We start from the raw sequence: 23,239 nt of genomic DNA on the forward strand, positions 1-23,239 counted from the left end.
CTTCGCCAGAAGAAGGTTCCACCTCGAGGTCGGGTGATTGTCAACATGGTACAAGAAGACTCGATAGTTTAACCAACTCCCCCTTGGCTTGACGTGGAACCTCGGGGCGAGGTTCCTTGTTAGTGGTGTCGATTGTAACGGCCCAGGGTAGTACCCCTATTAGATTTTGTCTGTTCTTTTTCTTTTTGTTCATCATCATAAGCATCATGCATATTTTGTCTACAAAGTTATTTTATTAAAACATTATTTTATTGCCAAAAGTATTATCTCCTTTTCATCCCAAAAGTAAATCCATATTTTTCTAGTAATTTTGTGGTACCAAAACTATTTTTAAAACTTTTTAAAACCAACCAGAAAAATAAAACAGAAAACGGTTTTTTAAATAAAAAAAAGGATGGGGAGAAGTCCTCCCACCCGGCTAGGCCCTCTTGGCCCAACCGGTGGTCAACCTCCCCAGCCCACGTAGCCCAACCCATGCTCCACACCGAAACCCTAGCCTTTTTGCATTCCTACCCCCACCACCGCCCTGGCCTTTTGCAAAAACCCCCTTCCCCCTTTCTTTTTCACCGCCCGGTCCTCCCACCTCTCCACTCTCTCGTGTCTGGCTCGACCCCGACGCCTCGCTCTTCTTCTCGCCCGAGCGCTGCTCGCGGTCCCGGTCCGTCGCCTCCCCTCTCCGCACCCGAGGTGCTTCTCCGGTCGTGCCACCCTCGTCCCGCACACGAGAGCTCGTCCAAGCTGCCGCCGCCCGCTCTCCTCCCATCTCCTCGTCGCCCCTCCATCGAGCTACGCCCCCGCCGGACTTCTGTGCTGCAGCACGCCACACCACTACACCCCTGCAAACCCCCGACGCGGCGGCCTCCTCTTCTTCGGCCCTGGCGCCGCCGAACCTTCCTCACCGGCCGCCGCTGTAACACCCCAACTTTTGCAACCTTGATTAGTTGTCCTTATTGCAAAAATTAGGGGGAACAAAAACTTTTTTCTAAAGACTAATTAGATGAATTGCCTTGATCTGTTTGTTGTGATGAATTGCCTTGATCTGTTGGTAGATGTATTGTCTTGATTTCTTGTTGAGTTTTGTCTTGAGCCACTTCAAAGAACAACACCCCTAGTGGTAAAACAAGCAACACACCATCTAACAAGCTGAGAGAACAATAGCGTCAAAGCCAAGCTACATCACATGGTTCATCTGATCCTCATCAAGTGAAGACTCCTGAAGATTCCTCAAGAACTCAAGACTAGGTGCAACTTACCCGCTCACCAACTGTTGTAAGTCAGCACCAACCCGCAAGCTGAAGATTGTCTTCGACGCCCTCTGTTGCGGCTTCATATGGATACCAACCAGGCATTTCTTCAACTTACTAACTCGCCACGCGTCCCATATGGTTTAGTTAACACCGTGAGTGCCTCTTGAAGTGGTGTTCTGCACGTCGCCCCGAAGATTCTACAACTGAATATGGAAGATCGATGACTTCTTCAGAAGCCCCAGATAGGACCACAAGGCAGAAGCTCTCAGTTTTTCCGAAAGCCCGATGAAAAATCTTAAGGGTGGAAGGCTTCGCCTTCCACTAAAATGTGGAGCTAACCCTAAAATTTTCTACCTTTATAAAACACGGTTGAAAACTTGGGATTGCACTAACCCCTCTTGAAGCCGTGGACTACACAACGCCCTCTGAAGATGTTTTCAACTCAAGACAGGAGATCAATGACTTCTCCAAGAAGCGCCCGACAAGACCCGTGGCCAAAGCTTACAGTTTTTAACGCCCCCTCCCCGGTGAACAATTTTAAGGGTGCAAGACTTCGTCTTCCACTAAATTTAAGCTAACTCTAAAAAGTTTTCAACCCCGCTAAGGCACCATTGGAGTGCACTAAATTTTCTGATTCGTGAGCTCCACTAGGGTCGTTAAGAAGCTACAGGTCTAACATCTGCATGGAGTAGTCAACCTCTTCATGAAGCTCGCCACCGGCAGAAATCCATCATATCTCCCAGAAGATGAAGCAACGACCTTCTCTACAACGGCACGTCTACAGAAGAATGGAGTCTAACTTTCGTTAAGTTTTACAACCCCTCTAGTTCTGCGCTCAGTAATCTCGGGACGAGATTATTTTAAGGGTGGAAGATCTGTAACACCCCAACTTTTGCAACCTTGATTAGTTGTCCTTATTGCAAAAATTAGGGGGAACAAAGACTTTTTTCTAAAGACTAATTAGATGAATTGCCTTGATCTGTTTGTTGTGATGAATTGCCTTGATCTGTTGGTAGATGTATTGTCTTGATTTCTTGTTGAGTTTTGTCTTGAGCCACTTCAAAGAACAACACCCCTAGTGGTAAAACAAGCAACTCACCTAATAAAAACACATGTGTGACTTAGGAAGAATTGTTTTCCTTCTTATTACATCAAACTCTTCTCCTGATGGCAACCTGAGTGTGCCACCTTGATTTTTCTCCTTGTGGTGCAACCTAGCTCAATCATCCTTAATTCAAAACTTGGGATCATCTACCCCTAGCTACATCCCTCTCTTATACCCACTCATCCTTGTTTGTTTTGAGGCCATGTCGACCATCTGTGTTGACAGGCTTAAAATGTCCAGACTTTGGCAGTTGATATCTAAGCAACCACCACTGTTATTGGTGATCTCAGTGCATGGATCCCATCTATGCAACACCCTCTTCAACCTCCACATCTTGCATGTCCCATTCTACTATTGCAACTCTTATACTCCATTGATCTTGTACCCTATCAAATGTTTAACCTCTAGATCACTTTCTGTACTGTTGCCTCTTGTGTTTATTCAAGTTTAATCCTCACAAAACCAAGAGTGGAATGATGGGTACATTTTGTAGCCACTATCTACCCTTGAGAACACTCCTCCCTAAATTAGTTTTCTCTCTCAAAAACCCTATTGTTTTTCCTTCCCTAGTTTGGATCACCAAACTACTCCTAGTTTTATTAAATTTTTTCAAGATATCTCTTCAAAGAAAACAAGGAACTGAAATGGGTTTTGTTTTTCATCCCATTTCTACCAAGTACTGATTTCTAAAACATTATTTTCTATCTTGCTTTCTTTTTAGCAAAAGGCTTGTTTATGGTACCTATACCATTTCTTGTTTCCCTCTTGCTTATTTTTACATTGAGAAAACTCTACTTTACTTGAGAAAGTAAGTAGAATATTTTTAACTCCTATATTCCAACTAGTTTTCTCTCAACACTCTCAAATTCTATTCCACTTGAGTTCATTCCCAATTGTCCCTTGATAATTGAGGTGTTTCATATGCCTTTTTAAATAAATCCTTTTTCAAATGGCAACAGTTGCACATCTTATGCACACCTCTGATCCACCACATTGTATCCCCTCCATCCTCCAATTTTTGATCAAATGGATGATCATTTGATACTTTCAAATCACTCCCAATTGACCTCTTAATTGAAGAGCAACTTATATTTCATCATACCTATCTCACTCCTCTATTCTTTTCCATCATCATCTTGACTTCATGAATTGATGATTTCTGTCAATATATCCATCCTTGTGAGTATTTGGATACTTCACTCACCATCTCTCTTAATCTTGTTCTACCCTTACCTAAACCACTATCACCATCCCATCTACCTTGACATGCTCATGCATTGTTGCATGTGGTCAATCTCAATCCTTCCAAAATTGAATTCAAATAAAAACTTCTAATCATCAAATATACCTTTGGGTCTATTTTTCATCTTATGTTTGTCCCAACCATAGTGGTAACAATTATCCTTGGAGTGCATATTACCTCACACTTATTTTTATCTATATGTATCTAGTCCTATACTTATCATCATCCAAATCACTCATGGACATTATCTCCTCAACATCATGTCTTGGCCTATACACATTTATGTTGTGCCTCTCTCTCACATTGCTCACTTGTGCTTGGCAAGAATGGAGCCGGCCATGACAATTTCGGCCAGCCATGTTTCTCCTCACTTTCTTCCTCCACAAGCCTTGCCTCCCAACTAACCCAACAATTTAATGGGCAGCCACCTTCCTTGGCCAATGAAAAAAGGAGGCAGCCACCCCTCTCCCTCTATAAAAACCCCCTAGCCGGCCACCCCTCCACCTTTGGCCCTCATTTCTCTTCTCTCCACTCCCTCACACTCTCCTCCTCCTCTCCCCCACGAGCTGCTGCTGCTCCTTGCTCCCATGGCCGGCCATGGCCATGGAAATCCACCAAGATGAAGCTTCCCTCCTCGATCCCTCAAGCTTCCCCTCACCATGAGAGCTTCCCTCTCACTCTCTTCTCCCCTAATCCTAGATGAATCCAGCTCTATTTCTCCTTTCTCCTCTCACAAGATTGGATCTTGATGCAGGTGCATGTTGGTCCAAGCATGGAGAAGGTTGAGCTATCCTCAGATCTGAAGTTCTTGAGCAAAGTTCGTCCAAATCCCTGCAGTAATTCCTGTAATCTTGCTGTTTCAGATTCTGGTACGAACTTGTAAAATCCACCAAATCTCGTGTGCAGATCCAAATCGAGTGATTCAAAGTTCCACAGATAGGTATTGAAAAGATCTACAACTTGGCGTTGGTCTCATCCTCAAATTCACTACGGATTTTGCATGGTAAATAAAGTTCTGTAAACATGCAGAATCACTGTTTGTTAGATTTATCCCGTTTTACAAAACCTTTTTGAGCAAACTCAACTGTGGGTGAAAGCCCTCTTCAGTACCTTCATTTTGGCGTTGGTTTCACTTCGATTGACCTCCTGAAACTGAAATGGTTCACAGATCAAGATCTGGTCAGATCTGACTTTGTCGAATTAAACCAGGAGCTTGGAGACGAATTTTTGAATGAACCCAATTGAGTAAGAACCACATATTCAATACCTTTTAGATGCAGCAGACCGCATATTTTTGTGATTTGTGTATGGTTTTTGGTGAATTAAACTTGTTCTGTGTGTTCTGCAGACATGGCTGTTAGCTTTTAAATCACCAAAAATCCATATTTGAACCTAATGGAGTGATTCCAATTCTGTAGGACTACTGAATGTTTTCTTAATCATATCAAACAAGTTTCAAACATTTATCTGTTCTGTAACTCCAGAGAGAAAGCAAATGGTACAGACATGCAGTAAACTTGTAAATCCATTTGTGAGAGTTTCAGAAACAATTTGAACCCAAATCCAATTGTGTATGCTTCTCTGTTTAAATATCTTTCAAATGCCGTTGGACTCATATTTTTAGGATTTTTCTACGATTTATGGCTTACAGATCTTGTTTTCTGTACAGTCAGATTCAAGGAAATTCCTAAAATTATAGGTTTAATATTTTTGGGTGATTCCAATTGGGTTAGTCTTGTATTAGTACTGGCTATCTAGGAAAAATATTATTAGTCTCTGTTCATACATATTTGTTGCTGTTAGTAATGTTTATGTGTGACATGCATTGTTGAAACAAAACTTTTCGGTTTATTTAAAACCCTTGACCAACTCTTTTTAGTAGAGATGGGCAACCTTTGTTTTATGCTTGCAAAACAAAACCTTTGCAACCTAACATTAACTCTTTTGTTTTGCTTAAGTTTTAAAATGATGTGGTATATGGTTTGCTTCCTATTATTGTATAGTGTTAAGTGAGCAAATTAAATTAGGAGAATTGATTTCTACTTTTCCAAAAAAGTTTGAAAATAAAATATGAATGTTTTTGATGCCAAACCTTTGCACTTGTCGTCTTTATGGTGTTATCAACCAGGGGATAATTAATTTATACCTTGGAGGAAATTGCTTATTTGTTAGGCTCTCATGCCTTTATTAGGTGAATAAATTGGGTTTTCTAGATTAAAACTCTTAAAGTTGTGTTGTAGTATCTATAAGACCTTAGTATGATTAGCGATTGGTTGAGTGGTTAGTTTCTGATTGTTGCATGATTGCTTTGTTGGTACAATGTGTTGATTGTGCTCCTTTTATATTTTCCGGTGATAGATGCGAACATTTCCGGGAAAGAAGAAGAAGTGGTTCGGACGAGGATCTTATTGATATTGTTGGAATTCTTTTTGATGGAGTTGACGAAGTCCAGGGACAAACCAGCCAACCAAGGCAAGCCATCTTTTGATCTCTTGCTATTTATCCTTCTTGTTGTGCTCATTGCTCCATTATATACTTGGTTCCTTGTATCATGTGTGATTTTTGGTCCTCTACTCTATGCATACTTATTCCCAAGTATGTTGAACCCCTTGTTGATGCTATGCATACTTACTCCCAAGTATGTTGAACACCTTGTTGATGTTACGCATGCTTACCCTAAGCATGTATGCCCCCTTGACCACTTATATTGTCACCTTCTTAGTGGTATGATGATTAACATCATGACCCTTGTTGAATCATCTTATTTATGATGTCCATATGCATGCTTATCCTAAGTATGTATGATCCCCTTGACACCTCAATTATCATCTCCTTAGTGGTATGATGGCTAGCATCATGCCCTTGATGTATCTTAGTTCATCCATAAAACCATAGGTTGGGAACCCCCTTGGAAAAATACCTTGTTGAAAAGAATTTTTGAAAACCTTGGGTGAGTTGGACTTACCCAAGCGTGTGTTTATGAAAGGAAAGGATCTTGGAAAAGATGGTTGGAAAGAAAATCTTGTTTTCAAAAACTTTGGCGTCTAAGTATTCACCCGTGACAATTAACCCGCGCAACCACATTACCCTGGAGTGGGACGGGGCTTAGCTCGTAGTTTGTTCTTCTTAGCATGGGACACCGCACAACTATACAAGGGTAAGGTTACCCCCGAGTCCGGGTTGTCGTAGGTGGAGACAATAGTATAACGGGAGGCCTTCGGGGCTGACCCATCCGAAGACACTATGGGTCTCCTGGCTTGGCGGTGGAGCCACGCTCAAAGTGAGGTGAGCTGCCACGGTGCCGGGGAGGTACATACTCCATAGGGTAGGATCCCGTGCTAAGACGAATAGGCGAAAGGCTATGTCCGAGTTTTTGTCATGGCATAGTTGATATGCGGGGATGATGCCCACATGATGAACTCGCGGATCTTGTGGGGAAAGTGTGCAAACTCTGCAGAGTCAAATCTATTCGAATAGCCGTGTCCGCGGTCATGGACGGTTGGAATGGCTGTTGCTTAGCCTAAAGAGTTTTGTTTTATAAAAGTGTTTGACAAAGGAAAGGAAGGAACTTGTTTTCAGAGTACCGGGAAGGTACGGGAAAGTTGTGATGACCTTTTAGAGATGGTCAGAAAGGAAATAAACTGGGTTACTCCCATCCTAGTGTTTTATGTTGTAGAACTCTTTTGAAGTATCTTCTTCAACAAAGACATATAGATGGCATATGATCTTCTTAGTGTCCCCTTCAACTGTGATGTTGGGATGCTACATCCACAAGAGAAACTATTTCTCTTTCTCATGTTATATCCACAAGAGAAACTACTTCTCTTCTTCATGCTATTTCCACAAGAGAAATTAGCTCTTCCCTCTTGTCATCTGGATTAGCACTTGTTATCTTGCACTCTTGCAAAGTACTTTCTTGATGGTTTGCGAGTACAATTCCAAATGTACTCACGGCTTTGTCCCTGGCTATTTACTTGGCTAGACTGGGAGGTTTTCAACGGATGAAGAAGGAGATGGATGATATCTATGCGAGCTAGGAACGTTCTCCCAGTAGGTTGCCTGTAGGGTTATGGCAGATGACTTGGGTACTGCGCTGCTGAAGTGATGATGCTACTCTGATGTTTAGTTAGGCCCTTCGAGGCTATTATGTAAGTATTGGTCATGTGACCATGTTGTAATTTTCTTATTCCGCTTTGTAATGGATGGTGTAATTTGATATCAGTTCGGTTATGTGTTCACGGCGCACTGATCATGGGATTGTGAACTGTATACATAACAGGGAATTTCGGACAGCTAGTCCGGGGTCCCCACAGCCGCGCTCCATCTTGACCATCTTCGCCCTCTCAAGGCAGTCCAGCGCGCGACCTCTCCTCTGCTCTGTTCCGTGAGCGCGCCCGCGCGGCCTTCCCCGCATCGAGCGCAGCCGACCGTCCTGGCACAGCACGCGGATGCCCTTGGCCGGTGTGCCTCAAGTTCTCCGCGCCATGGTCTTCCCCGCCATAACCTCCTCAAGCTCGACCGCCTCCAGTTTTGTCGGCTGCATCGTTCCTCTGCTCGTTTGGTAGTGGTTCCTCCAGTGCTACTGCCTTGTATTCTCGGTGGTTTTTGAAAGATCGAGATGTCGCCTAGAGGGGGGGGGGGGTGAATAGGCAATTAAAAACTCTTACGGATTTGTCTTGTAATAATGCGGAATTAAACTATCGTTTAGTTTACAAGCACAAATCCTAAATATGCTAAGCTCAACTAAGTGTATCAATAACAACTAGAGCTAAGCAAGATAGGCACAAGATATATGTAGCACACGTGATAGCAAGATATATGTACTTCAAGCACGATGGCTATCACAAGGAAAGAGATCTCGGGTATAGAAATAACCGAGGCACGTGGAGACGAGGATGTATTCCCGTGTTCCCTTCCTTTGCAAGAAGGTACGTCACGTTTGGAGGAGTGGAGGCCCCACGAAGGCTCACCCTATTCTCCGAACCACACCCACGAAGGATAATGGCCCTTTCCTTATGGTTAGCTTTTCCTCCGCTCCGGAGATGGCAAGCTCCACAACCACTTCACAAGCTCCACGAAGGAGAAGCCCGGGCCTCTTCACAATCTTCTTGAAGAGATCACCGGAGCACCAACCACCAAGCCAACTAGGAGGTCTCCCTCCAAGAGTAACAAGCTCACGGTCTCACTCGAACTAATCGTGGTGGAGAGCTCAAGACTATGCAATGATGCAAAGCAAGACCACTAGAGGTGTTCAAGTCCTTCACTCTCAAATCCCACCCAAGCAACAAATGCTAAGATGAGATTGGAGAGGAAGAACAATGGGGAAAGTCAACAAAAGACTCCAAGATCTAGATCCCAAGAGTTTCCCTCACTTAGAGGAGAAAAGGATTGGTGGAAGTGTAGATCTAGATCTCCTCTCTTAGATCTCTCAAGAAATAGCAAGAATCATGGGAGGAATCAAAGGGGAGAGCAAGTTCTTCAAATGCAACAATGGAGGAGAGAGAATGGGAAGAACTAACTTGCTCAAGGTGGAAGAAAGGGCTATTTATAGCTAGGAGGAAGAAATAACCGTTGGGGAGAAAACTGTGTGAAAATCGCATAAAAACGGTCAGAAAAATCGGCCCGGGCCTGGCCGCCAGTGCCGGCCGATCGGAGCAAAGAAGGCCAGGCCGGCCAGCCCGGTCGGGCCGGCCCACTAGTCGGGCGGGCAAGGCAACAAGCAGAGCGGCGGCGAGCAAGGGGCGCGCGGGGGGAGGCGGCCCAGCCGAGCGAAGCGGCGCTCGGGCGAGCAGCCGCGTGGGCGCCGGCAGCCCAAGAACGCGCGGGCACCGGGAGGGCAGGCCGCGGTGGGCCGCGGGCGGTGAGGCCCACCGGCGGTAAGACGGCCCAGGCGGAACCCGGTCGGGCCGGAGGGGGCGCCGGGCAGGCCGGAGGCGGACCGGGCCCGAGGCCGGTTACGGCCCAAAAGCCGGTCCGGTTGGCGCCCGGTGCGGACCGGGTGGGCCGGTGGCTGGCCCGGTCGGCCGGCTGGCCCCTCCCCTTTTCTTTTCTTTTTCTTCTTTTACTTTTTCTTTAATAACAAATGCTCCCGAACTCCGATTCGAATGAAACCAATTTTGTTTGAGAGATAAGAACAAATGCTATCCTATGGAAAGTGAAAAACACAAGAATCTGTAGAACCTTATATTATGAATAACCGACAAAATCACCCAACCTCGAAAACGCAATAGAAGATGCATGCGAACTCCGTTTTCGATGAACTTGGGCTTGTTGTAAAGCTAGCAACAAGCTCAAGAACCTTACACATAGAAAAACCAAGAAGCAATAAGGATATGCAAAGTATGCAAAGGATTGAGCTCCCTAAGATGATGTGATCAAGTTACCCAACCGAAAGCCCCTCTTGATAGTGCGGCTATCTATCCTATAATCCGGTCTCCCAACAACCACCTTGAGACCGGTAAAAGGAAAACCTAGCAAGGCCATACCTTTGCCTTGCGCATCCCGCTTGATCTTGATGATAACTCTTCAAGCTCTACACAAGCCGGAATGCCTCACTTGATCATTGTTGCTTTGTGAAGACTCACAAATGCTCCCACATACACTATGATGGGAAAGCTTCATTGATGCATATCTTCACAAGTCCATTATCACCAAATGGACGGCAAGCTTCAAGCATGTGATTCACTTGAGATGCTCATCTTGATCTTGCCCAACTCAACCTTGTATCTTCACATACTCACTTAAGATAGAGCATCGCTAATATTGAGTTCCACATAAGAACTCCATCTTCATTTCTTCTTCTTGATCATATCACATATATATATCTTCATACCGATGATCTTGATGCCAATACACAAGGTATACCTTTATCTTCATGGCATCCATACTTGAATCCAACACATGGAGTACAAGTAGTACCTATGGAATATTCCTTCATATAAACTCAATGAAAACATTAGTCCATAGGGGTTGTCATTAATTACCAAAACCACATATAGGGGCAATATACCCTCACAATCTCACCCATTTTGGTAATTGATGACAATCACAATAAGAGGGTTTATATAATGAATATTAGAAACAAGTACGCAACTTATCCGAGAAGAAGTTGTATACAAGAGGTTGTATTTGATATGGTCAAGTAACACAAAGCTACTAGCCCATATCAAAACCGGCTCTACTCACACAACTACCACAAATGCACGGGATGTGAGTATAGAACCAATATATATATATAGAGAAAACTCCACCACAATGTATGCACGTGTGATGAACATGAATTCATTGCATACATTGTCAAGATTAACCTTTGGGACAATTTCCACTATATATATACAACCATGCAAGACATATAAATATGGAATGCATGAGAGGCAAAACACTTAAGCACAAACCAAACTTAAGTATAAAACCATTCCCTTAAACCCTCTAAACTTCTCTCCCATTGGCATAGAGTGCCAAAATGGGTGACAAATTTAGAAAGCCAATATAATGTGAGATCCTCCCCAAAGTGTGCACTTCTCATAATTTGAGTGGAATCAAATGCACATATCCAATGATGAATACTTGAAGGAAGTCAAACTATATTGAGGATCAAAGATTGCATAAGAATAACATGATGGAGAAAGTTTTCACAAATAAAGCAAGCAATCAAAGATCCAATTGGACAAACAAAGATATCATGATAAGAGAGATATAGTGCTCTTAAATAAAAATAAGAAAGCTCCCCAAGGTTCGTGCACAATTTATAATGTTTGCATTTGAATACAATATGCACAAACATGGAATCCTCACTCTCTATATATCATTTAGAAAACAACTAAGATAAAGACAATATGCTTATCAAGAACAACTTTAGTCCAACAATTACGAGATATGAGTGCATGAAGAAAATAAATAAATCAAGTACTCATAAATCTTCTTTACCAACCCACCAAAAAAAACAAAGGGGTAAAAGATGGTCGGCAAAGAACAAGGATATCAAGGTGATGGATTAACTCTCTTATGTATATGAGTTTCTAAAGTGGACAAAGTGATCCATAAAGAAACATGCACACACAAGAGGTTAACAAAATAGATAAGACAAGATATCAAGGATGAAGTAATAAAATATACCAAAGGATGTTTGCTTAAGAAGCATATATAGCCTATGGCTCCAATTTTCACTTATGGTATATGAATGAACTTCAACGAAGTTAAATCTCAAAAACATCACAACTAACAATAAGGGAAGTAAAGCTAGTTGGAGTGTTTTGAGAAAGGCAACAAGTATCACAAATACGGATTTATTTCACAAATTCATCAATATTGCACACAAGAGCTCTTTGAGGAATTGATATGCAATAAATTGCTAGAGGGCATATTTGTGATAGGTGAATCATAAAATATGATATATAACCTATCATATGCATCTTCTCAAATTACTCAAATGTTCAATAAGAAGTTTTACTTTAAAAGGGTTTTTCAAGAACCGCAATATTTTCGAAATTAATAATTTCATGCCAAGATACAACCTACAAGAGGTTGGATGCTATATGAGAGTGCATGAATAAGATACTTGTTACCGAGATGGCAATGGCTTGATGTAGTAGATAAGAGTTCATCGATCATCCTAGCTTGACTCCAATCCTCATATGGTGACAACACCTTCCTTATAGATGAGACAAGCCTCCATTGCATCTCCAATGTACCTAAAACATCATTCAAGTACATCTTGGTCCCCAAACTTATTGGGTCCAACATGGTTAGACTAACCACAATATATAGGACACACTCCATATAAACATGTGCATATTTAGATGAAATTTGAATTTCATGCACATCTTAGCCATTTAGGATTTGATGGAGTATATCCTACCTAATGGATCAAAAGAAAGCAAGCATGCTACAAGTATAAACAAATTACATATAAGCATGCACCAAAACTTTTAAAGATCCAAGAAAGATATACTTTGGACAAAACACCAAAAGAATTAAATAAGGCATAGAGGTGTCACAAAACAAATTTGTTGTCCAAATTATATCTAAGAAGCAAATCTCAAAAGATTTGTTCAACAAAGTTCAACAAATGAACTAAGAAGAAACCATTGAGCATAAAGGATGAAATAAAGCAAACATGCTCAAAGATTTATCTCATTCAAGCTAATAAGATATGTAAGAAGGAATGAGATAGCAAACTCCCCAAAAGAGCAAGGTTCGAACAAATAAACCAAACCCTCTACACTTTTAACAATGGCACAATGTACCGTAAGGAAAAGATTTGTCTTCCAAAACAAACACTTGATATGAATTAAGGGGATTTATCAAAAGATTTTTCAAAGGGACAAGGAAGACATATGGGAGCTACAAAGATTTCTTGGAAATAAAATAAGGAAGTAAGAAACAATCCAAGGTGAAGATGATCCAAAAATTCAACCACATACAAGGTTATCAATTGTCAAAGACAATGAGTATATTGGAAATAATTTCCGGTGGAGTATTGACAATGATAGTAAGGATCAACTTCACAATAAAAGGTATATGATAAGTATATAGAATTAAGCACTATGCACGGATGAAGATTCTTGATAACTTCAACTAGTCAAACAATCACGCACGGCAATGATTAGAATAACTTGAAGCAAACGGTGTCCCAAATAAGATATAGAGATATGTATTTGAGGAAAAACCGCACCAAGAATTTCTTATTCAAACAAGAACCCATAAGATGAGTAATAAAAGTTTTTTTTATTAGGAATGGAGCTTGTTTGAGCAAACATGCCACCTAGGAACAAGATAATTAAGAGCATCAACTCTAAGTGGCATTACCTCATATGTTCACATTTTCTAGGCTTGTGATATGTACAAAACATATTACTCCCCCATAATGTGATAAAACATTTCTTCTAAACAAGAGGCAACTAAAATTCAACTAGAGATGATTAATGGATATTTAGAATTTGAATTTCTCATGAGTATGACACACCACATAGTGACTAGATAATCTTGCAATATCAATACTAAGTGGTGGTACCCATGTACACACATTTTAAAGAAAGAGAGATGCACAAAGCATATCACTCCCCCAAAATGGGATGTTCCATTAATCACTTCAAAGAGAGCCAAATAAGATATCATCAAGATGCATTAGGCTCAAAACAATACACAAGTATATGAAGAGTCAAACAAGCATACTTGAATACACAAGATAGGCAAGTAAGATACAACATATGCAAACACATATTTGATACAAAACCAAACATGCAAAGGGGGCAAGTAACTTACAATAAATATGATGAGTTGAAGTATAAGTTACCGCAAAGAGGAACATTGGATATAAGATATAGATGATAATCCATACGACTTGGCTTGGTCAAAATATAATATATGAAGATCCCTTAATTCTTCATGAAGTAGCCAAGACTCCAATGACCTCCACCTACACCAATTGATCAAGTTTGAGCTTGTTGGTCCCCAACCAAGTTGGGTCCTAAGAGGTTAGTCACAATAGGCTTGGCAACCCAAATGGTTCTTTTCTTGAAACCACTTTGAGTTCCAACAAACTTAGCAAACACATTGCCATCCTTATCCTTCCCTAGAGAATAATCATCATCAACAATTATAGGGTTAGATAAGGTACCACCTAAGCAAGAAGAAGCAAAGTGCCCATTCTCACGACATAAGTAGCAAGTGTTCCCCTTTCTCTTCTTTATTGATTTCTTCTCTTGGGGAACTTTATCTTGATTCTTCTTGGGAATTGGCATATCTTCAACTTGAGGTCGAGCTTGAGCTTGAGCTTGACCTTGTGGCCGTTTCCCTTGTTGCTTCTCACTTAAGTGCTTCTTCTTCAATGGGCATGATCTAACATGGTGCCCTTCAACTTTGCACTTGAAGCAAACAATCTTGGCCGAATCCTTGACTTTGTCTTGGCCCCTCTTCTTGTTGTTCTTGCTCTTGGACTTGTTCTTGTTATTGGAGTTGAATCCAAGTCCACTCTTGTCATTGGGGGATTGTTGCGCACTCAACATCTTGTCAAGTGCGGATTTCCCTTCATGACATTTTTCCAAGTATTTCTTCAAAGAAAGGACTTGGGCCTCGAGCTCTTTGATTTCCTCTACATGGTTAGTAGAAATACAAGTACTAGAGGAAGTAGAAGCTTCATTGTTAGAGAAACAAGGCAAAGTGAGTAATCCAACACAAGGTGTATCACTAGTTTGACTTGATGGATTACAAGGACTAGCACATGGCAATATAGCATTTGTAGTAGAGATTGTGCTAATGTCCACATGAGGCTCACAAGATGTTACCTTAGTGATACTAGCCTCATGAGCTAACTTTAGCCCATCATAGGAAATTAGAAGGTCATCATGAGAGCCCGAGAGCTTTTTATGACTTTCTTCCAATTCCCTATAATTGCTAGTTAGCAACTCAAGTTGAGCCCTTAACTCAACATTCTCCTTTAAGATAGATGCTTCACAAGAAGTAGAGTTAGTAGCACAAGCATCAACAATAGTTTTCTCATTTTCATGCATATAGGATTCAATTTTTTGTTTAAGCATAAAATTAGTATGCTTCTCATCTTTTAGCTCATGCTTGAGGAGAGTGAATCTCATTTCCCCATTTTCAACATGGGACTCCAACTCCACTATGGTTTCCCTATATTTATTCAAGGTATCCATAGAGTGTTCGAGATTAGCACGAGCTTCTTTATTACCATGAAGAGAAGCATATACCATTGCCATATTATGCACCAAGGTATTATATTCTTCATCATTATCATCATCATCATTATCATCGTTAGAGGATGTGTTAGGAGTCAAAGTAGGAGATACCTTTGATCCTTTTGCCATAAGGCACATGTGCAAACCGGTGAATGAAGATGAAGATATTCTTGAATCCTCATTTGAAATCATGTCTTGATCCATAGAGTGTTCGGTTTCCTCTACATTGTTAGTCAACAACCAACTAGAGGAAATAGAAGCATTTTGATTATGGGAACAAGACAAGGTAAGCATATCATCATGAGATCTATGTAAGCAATTTACACATGATATGCAAGGACTATCAACACAAGCATGTAGATTATTTTCAATGCTAGATGTGTTTAAGTCCAAAGAGGAAGCATTGCAATGGGATAGAGATGAAGAATCATCACTCTTGAGCACAATATCAACATTGCAATTTTCCTCACCACTCACCATATCATTACCTTGTGTCTTGCTACACGTTGGTGAAGTGGAAGAAGATGATAACTCATCACGACCGGAGGTGGAAGCAACTTGGAGCTCTTCATGATGTGAAGGGGAAGAGAGCTCCTCGGAGTCACCACCGACCAATTGAGAAGTGGATCCACCAAACATTTCCTTAAGCTTGATCCACATCTCATGAGATGATTTTCGCTTTATATATATCAAGAACCTACGAAAATCGGGTCTCAAGGAGAATAAAAGCTCAATAGATACTTGAGCTTCAAGATGTAAGTTTTTCTCATCCTCTAAAGATAGATTTTGAGAATCCATCGGAGGAGAAAAACCGACATCTAGAAATTGCTCTATATGAGGACACAAGGTCCGAAGATTACAAAGTAAGCAATTTCGCCACAAAAGACAATTTGTGCCATTAAAAACAATTGTGTCATTGTGCACTATACTAGCCGACATCTTTACTCTCAAGGCGGTGAAGCCTTAAACAAGGAGAGACCTTGCTCTGATACCAATTGAAAGATCGAGATGTCGCCTAGAGGGGGGGTGAATAGGCAATTAAAAACTCTTACAGATTTGTCTTGTAATAATGCGGAATTAAACTATCATTTAGTTTACAAGCACAAACCCTAAATATGCTAAGCTCAACTAAGTTTAACAATAACAACTAGAGCTAAGCAAGATAGGCACAAGATATATGTAACACAAGTGATAGCAAGATATATGTACTTCAAGCACGATGGCTATCACAAGGAAAGAGAGCTCGGGTATAGAAATAACCGAGGCACGCGGAGACGAGGATGTATTCCCGTGTTCCCTTCCTTTGCAAGAAGGTACGTCACGTTTGGAGGAGTGGAGGTCCCACGAAGGATTCCCCGCGCCACGAAGGCTCACCCTATTCTCCGAACCACACCCACGAAGGATAATGGCCCTTTCCTTATGGTTAGCTTTTCCTCCGCTCCGGAGATGGCAAGCTCCACAACCACTTCACAAGCTCCACGAAGGAGAAGCCCGGGCCTCTTCACAATCTTCTTGAAGAGATCACCGGAGCACCAACCACCAAGCCAACTAGGAGGTCTCCCTCCAAGAGTAACAAGCTCACGGTCTCTCACTCGAACTAATCGTGGTGGAGAGCTCAACACTATGCAATGATGCAAAGCAAGAACACTAGAGGTGTTCAAGTCCTTCACTCTCAAATCCCACCCAAGCAACAAATGCTAAGATGAGATTGGAGAGGAAGAACAATGGGGAAAGTCAACAAAAGACTCCAAGATCTAGATCCCAAGAGTTTCCCTCACTTAGAGGAGAAAAGGATTGGTGGAAGTGTAGATCTAGATCTCCTCTCTTAGATCTCTCAAGAAATAGCAAGAATCATGGGAGGAATCAAAGGGGAGAGCAAGTTCTTCAAATGCAACAATGGAGGAGAGAGAATGGGAAGAACTAACTTGCTCAAGGAGGAAGAAAGAGCTATTTATAGCTAGGAGGAAGAAATAACCGTTGGGGAGAAAACTGTGTGAAAATCGAATAAAAACGGTCAGAAAAATCGGCCCAGCCGGCTGCCAGACCGGCCGACCGGAGCAGCAGCCGGCTGCCGGCCGGCCAAGAGTCTTGGCCGGCCGGCCCACCAGCCGGGCGGCAAGGCAGCGCGTAGAGCGGCGGGCGAGCAAGGGGCGCGCTGGGGGAGGCGGCCCAGCCGAGCGAAGCGGCGGCCGGGCGAGCAGGCCGCGTGGGCGCAGGGCAGCCCAAAGAACGCGCGGGCGGCCGGGAGGGCAAAGGCCGCGGGTGGGCCGCGGGGCGGTGAGGCCCAGCCGGCGGTAAGACGGCCCAGGGCGGAACCCGGTCGGGCCGGAGGGGGCGCCGGGCAGGCCGGAGGCAGACCGGGCCCGAGGCCGGTTACGGCCCAAAATGAAGGAGATATGCCCTAGAGGCAATAATAAAGTGGTTATTATTTATATCTTTATGTTTATGATAAATGTTTATATATCATGCTATAATTGTATTAACCGAAACATTAGTACATGTGTGATATGTAGACAACAAAGAAGTCCCTAGTATGCCTCTTAAACTAGCTTGTTGATTAATGGATGATTAGTTTCATAATCATGAACATTGGATGTTATTAATAACAAGGTTATATCATTATATGAATGATGTAATGGACACACCCAATTAAGCGTAGCATAAGATCTCGTCATTAAGTTATTTGCTATAAGCTTTCGATACATAGTTACCTAGTCCTTATGACCATGAGATCATGTAAATCACTTATACCGGAAAGGTACTTTGATTACACTAAACGCCACTGCGTAAATGGGTGGTTATAAAGGTGCGATTAAGTATCCGGAAAGTATGAGTTGAGGTATATGGATCAACAGTGGGATTTTTCCATCCCGATGACGGATAGATATACTCTGGGCCCTCTCGGTGGAATGTCGTCTAATGTCTTGCAAGCATATGAATAAGTTCATAAGAGACCACATACCACGGTACGAGTAAAGAGTACTTGTCAGGAGACGAGGTTGAACAAGGTATAGAGTGATACCGAAGATCAAACCTCGGACAAGTAAAATATCGCGTGACAAAGGGAATTGGTATCGTATGTGAATGGTTCATTCGATCACTAAAAGTCATCGTTGAATATGTGGGAGCCATTATGGATCTCCAGATCCCGCTATTGGTTATTGGTCGGAGTGAGTACTCAACCATGTCCGCATAGTTCACGAACCGTAGGGTGACACACTTAAAGTTGGATGTTGAAATGGTAGAACTTGAATATGGAATGGAGTTCGAATATTTGTTCGGAGTCCCGGATGAGATCCCGGACATCACGAGGAGTTCCGGAATGGTCCGGAGAATAAGATTCATATATAGGATGTCATTTTATGTGAATTAAAATGATTCGGAAGGTTCTATGGAAGGTTCTAGAAGGTTCTAGAAAAGTCCGGAAGAAACCACCAAGGAAGGTGGAGTCCCGGAGGGACTCCACCTCCATGACCGGCCAACCCTAGTGGGGGAGGAGTCCCAAGTGGACTCCCCCTTAGGGGGCCGGCCACCCCCCCATATGGAAGGGGGAATCCCACCCCAAGTGGGATTCCCACCTTGGGTAGGTTTCCTTTTCATATGGAAGGTTTTGGTTTCGGGTCTTATTCGAAGACTTGGAGTCCAACACTTGGGGTTCCACCTATATAATGAGGGGCCAAGGGAGGGGGCCGGCCACCCTAAGACCACAAGCTGGCCGCCCCATTGAAGTGGCCGGCCACCCCCTCCCAAACCCTAGCCGCCCCCCTCTCCTCCATATCTCCCGCGTAGCTTTAGCGAAGCTCCGCCGGAGTTCTCCACCGCCACCGACACCACGCTGTCGTGCTGTCAGATTCAAGAGGAGCTACTACTTCCGCTGCCCGCTGGAACGGTAGGTGGACGTCGTCTTCATCAACAACCGAACGTGTGACCGAGTACGGAGGTGCTGCCCGTTCGTGGCGCCGGAAGCGATCGTGATCAAGATCTTCTACGCGCTTTTGCAAGCGGCAAGTGAACGTCTACCGCAGCAACAAGAGCCTCATCTTGTAGGCTTTGGAATCTCTTCAAGGGTGAGACTCGATACCCCCCTCGTTGCTACCGTCTTCTAGATTGCATCTTGGCTTGGATTGCGTGTTCGCGGTAGGAAATTTTTTGTTTTCTATGCAACGTTATCCTACAGTGGTATCAGAGCCGTGTCTATGCATAGATGGTTGCACGAGTAGAACACAATGGTTTGTGGGCGTTGATGCTCTTGTTATCTTTAGTTTGAGTACTTTGCATCTTCGTGGCATAGTGGGATGAAGCGGCTCAGACTAACTTTACATGACCGCGTTCATGAGACTTGTTCCTCGTTCGACATGCAACTTGTATTGCATAAGAGGCTTTGCGGGTGTCTGTCTCTCCTACTATAGTGAAGATTCAATTTACTCTTCTATTGAAAACATTAGTATCAACGTTGTGGTTCATGTTCGTAGGTAGATTAGATCTCTCTCGAAAACCCTAAACCACGTAAAATATGCAAACCAAATTAGAGACGTCTAACTTGTTTTTGCAGGGTTTGGTGATGTGATATGGCCATAATGTGATGATGAATATGTATGAGATGATCATTATTGTATTGTGGCAACCGGCAGGAGCCTTATGGTTGTCTTTAAATTTCATGTTGAGTAGTATTTCAAAGTAGTTGTAATAGTTGCTACATGGAGGACAATCATGAAGACGGCGCCATTGACCTTGACGCTACGCCGACGATGATGGAGATCATGCCCGAAGATGATGGAGATCATATCCATGCTTTGGAGATGAAGATCAAAGGCGCAAATACAAAAGGGCCATATCATATCATATATGAACTGCATGTGATGTTAATCCTTTTATGCATCTTATTTTGCTTAGATCGCGACGGTAGCATTATAAGATGATCCCTCACTAAAATCTCAAGATAATGAAGTGTTCATCCTTAGTAGCACCGTTGCCAAGACTTGTCGTTTCGAAGCATCTCGTGATGATCGGGTGTGATAGAATCAACAAGTGCATACAACGGGTGCAAGACAGTTTTGCACATGCGGATACTAAGGTGGCCTTGACGAGCCTAGCATGTACAGACATGGTCTCGGAACACGTGATACCGAAAGGTAGAGCATGAATCATATGGTTGATATGATGAACACTTTGAGTGTTCGCCATTGAAATCATACCTTGTCTCGTGATGATCGGACAAAGGTGCGATGGATTTGGTTCGTGTGATCACTAAGACAATGCGAGGGATATTGTTTTGAGTGGGAGTTCACCTAGATTTTTAATTATGTTGAATTAAAATTTGAACTCAATTTGTCATAAACTTAGTCTAAACTTTTGCAAATATATGTTGTAGAGATGGCGTCCCCAATCAATTTTAACCAGTTCCTAGAGAAAAAAAAAACTTAAGAGCAACGGTAGCAACTTCACCGACTGGTTCCGTCATGTGAGGATCTTCCTCTCTGGCGGAAATCTGCAATATGTGCTTGATGCACCGCTAGGTGACCCTCCTGCAGAAACTGAAACCGATGAAGTAAAAGCTGTTTACGAGACTCGGAAAACTCGGTACTCTCAAGTTCAGTGTGCCATCCTCGTGCGATCTGGAATCCGATCTTCAAAAACGTTTTGAGCACCACGATCCTCATGAGTTGATGAATGATCCGAAATCAACATTCGAGACTCATGCGGCTGTGGAATGCTATGAAGCATCGAAACATTTCTTCAGCTGTATGATGGAAGAAGGCAGCTCCGTTAGTGAGCACATGCTCGCCATGACCGGGCATGCGAAGAAACTCAGTGACTTGGGAATAGTGATTCCTAACAGAATGGGGATTAATCGTGTCCTTCAATCACTGCCACCAATTTACAAGAACTTTGTGATGAACTACAATATGCAGAACATGAACAAGGAGTTACCTGAACTCTTTGGCATGCTAAAAGCTGCTGAGATTGAGATCAAGAAAGAGCACCAAGTGTTGATGGTCAACAAGACCACCAGTTTCAAGAAACATGGCAAGTCTAAGGGAAAATTCAAGAAGGGTGGCAAGAAAGCTGCCACGCCTCCTATGAAACATAAGAACGGCCCTAAGCCCGATCTGAGTGCTATTATCGCAAGGAGAAGGGACACCGGAAGCGTAATTGCTCCAAGTATCCGGCTGATCCGAAGAGCGGCCTTGTCAAGAAGAAGAAAGAAGGTATATCTGATATACATGTTATAGATGTTTATCTCACTGGTTCTCGTTCTAGTACTGGTATTTGATACTGGTTCGGTTGCTCATATTTGTAACTCGAAACAGGAACTAAAGAATAAACGAAGACTACTGAAAGATGAAGTGACGATGCGCGTTGGAAATGGATCCAAAGTCGATGTGATCGCTGTCGGCACACTTCCTCTACATCTACCTTCGGGATTAGTTTTAAGCCTAAATAATTGTTATTTTGTACCCGCGTTGAGCATGAACATTATATCTGGATCTTGTTTAATGCAAGACGGTTATTCATTCAAGTCTGAGAATAATGGTTGTTCTATTTTTATGAATAATATCTTTTATGGTCGAGCACCACAAAAGAATGGATTATTTCTGTTAGATCTCGATAGTAGTGATACGCATATACATAACATTGATGCTAAGCGAATTAAATTGAATGATAATTCTACTTATATGTGGCACTGTCGTCTTGGTCATATTGGAGTGAAACGCATGAAGAAACTCCATACCGATGGATTACTTGAATCACTTGACTTTGAGTCACTTGATAGATGCGAAGCATGTCTAATGGGAAAAATGACTAAGACTCCATTTTCTGGTATGATGGAGCGAGCTACTGACTTATTGGAAATCATACATACCGATGTGTGCGGACCAATGAGAGTAGCATCGCGCGGTGGTTATCGTTATGTTCTAACCTTCACAGATGATCTGAGTAGATATGGGTATATCTATTTCATGAAACATAAATCCGAAACTTTCGAGAAGTTTAAGGAATTCCAAAGTGAAGTCTGATCGTGGAGGTGAATATCTGAGTTATGAGTTTGGCATGCATTTAAAGAAATGCGGAATACTTTCACAATTGACACCGCCGGGAACACCTCAACGAAACGGTGTGTCCGAACGTCGTAATCGAACTCTCTTAGATATGGTTCGTTCTATGATTTCTCTTACTGATTTGCCGTTATCATTTTGGAGTTATGCATTAGAGACAGCCGCATTCACTTTAAATAGAGCACCATCAAAATCCGTAGAAACGACACCGTATGAATTATGGTTTAATAAGAAACCTAAGCTGTCGTTCCTGAAAGTTTGGGGTTGCGAAGCCTATGTAAAGAAGTTACAACCGGACAAGCTAGAACCCAAAGCGGAGAAATGCGTCTTCATAGGATACCCTAAGGAAACTATAGGGTACACTTTCTATCACAAGTCCGAAGGCAAAATCTTTGTTGCTAAGAACGGAACCTTTCTTGAGAGAGAATTTCTCACTAAAGAAGTGACTGGAAGAAAAGTAGAACTCGATGAGATTGATGAATCTATACTCGTTGATCAGAGTAGCGCGATCACAGGAAGTTGTACTGCACCGCCTACACCGGCAACAGAGGAAGCTAATGATAATGATCATGAAACTTCGAACGAGGAAACTACTGAACCTCGCAGATCGACAAGGGAGCGTACCACTCCTGATTGGTATGATCCTTGTCTAAATGTCATGATTGTGGATAACAATGATGAGGACCCTGCGACGTATGAAGAAGCGATGATGAGCCCAGATTCCAACAAATGGCAAGAAGCCATGAAATCCGAAATGGGATCCATGTATGATAACAAAGTATGGACTTTGGTAGACTTACCTGATAGCCAAAAGGCTGTCGAGAATAAATGGATCTTCAAGAGAAAAACAGATGCTGATGGTAATATTACTGTCTATAAAGCTCGAC

At 42.5% G+C, this 23,239-nt stretch overlaps 1 long non-coding RNA gene across 1 annotated transcript; it reads left to right on the forward strand.

Moving 5' to 3' along the window:
• The first annotated feature begins 4,142 nt into the window (after positions 1–4,142).
• On the forward strand, positions 4,143–6,106 carry LOC127347025 (uncharacterized). Its single transcript, XR_007879606.2, has 4 exons — positions 4,143–4,412; positions 4,502–4,598; positions 4,764–4,840; positions 5,954–6,106. It is a non-coding gene; the product is annotated as an uncharacterized lncRNA (long non-coding RNA).
• Positions 6,107–23,239: the final 17,133 nt, after the last annotated feature.

Source organism: Lolium perenne, chromosome 1 (assembly GCF_019359855.2).
Source record: "Lolium perenne isolate Kyuss_39 chromosome 1, Kyuss_2.0, whole genome shotgun sequence".
NCBI classification, from domain to species: domain Eukaryota; kingdom Viridiplantae; phylum Streptophyta; class Magnoliopsida; order Poales; family Poaceae; genus Lolium; species Lolium perenne.